We start from the raw sequence: 585 nt of genomic DNA on the forward strand, positions 1-585 counted from the left end.
GGGGGTGGGGGGGGGGGGGGGGGGCGGAGGGGCCGGAGGGGGTGGTAATAGCCGATCTCGGTGACAGCCCGGACTCCAGGTCAGATGCCGACCCTGGGGTTACCATGACCATCAGGTTTCTGAACCCGTCGTTGCCAGAGCTCAGCTCTGAGGTGTTCTTTTGTCCTGTCCCCTGGAAACTAACGTGTTCTCCCCCATGTTTACCCATCCTCTCCAGGGTCAGGAAGCACGCTTTGGAAACGGTTTGCACGGTGGCCGGGGTGAGGGGAAAAACTCAAGGTCAGACCTCCAGCAGACGGAACAGCCTATTCACGTCCGAACCCCCCTTCTCCACCGGGAGCGCCACACCCAGCCCACCCTGGACTGGGAGGGTTTTTGCGTGGGGGCTGGGCCGGGGTGAGGGGAAAAACTCAAGGTCAGACCTCCAGCAGACGGAACAGCCTATTCACGTCCGAACCCCCCTTCTCCACCCGCAACGCGACAGGAGGGAGCGCGACACCCAGCCCACCCTGGACTGGGAGGGTTTTTGCGTGGGGGCTGGGGGGGAGCGTGGCGAGGTGGGGGACCTTTGCCTAGTTGGCCGGT

The sequence above is a fragment of the Chiloscyllium plagiosum genome, chromosome 48 (genome assembly GCF_004010195.1).
Source record: "Chiloscyllium plagiosum isolate BGI_BamShark_2017 chromosome 48, ASM401019v2, whole genome shotgun sequence".
Lineage (NCBI taxonomy): Eukaryota > Metazoa > Chordata > Chondrichthyes > Orectolobiformes > Hemiscylliidae > Chiloscyllium > Chiloscyllium plagiosum.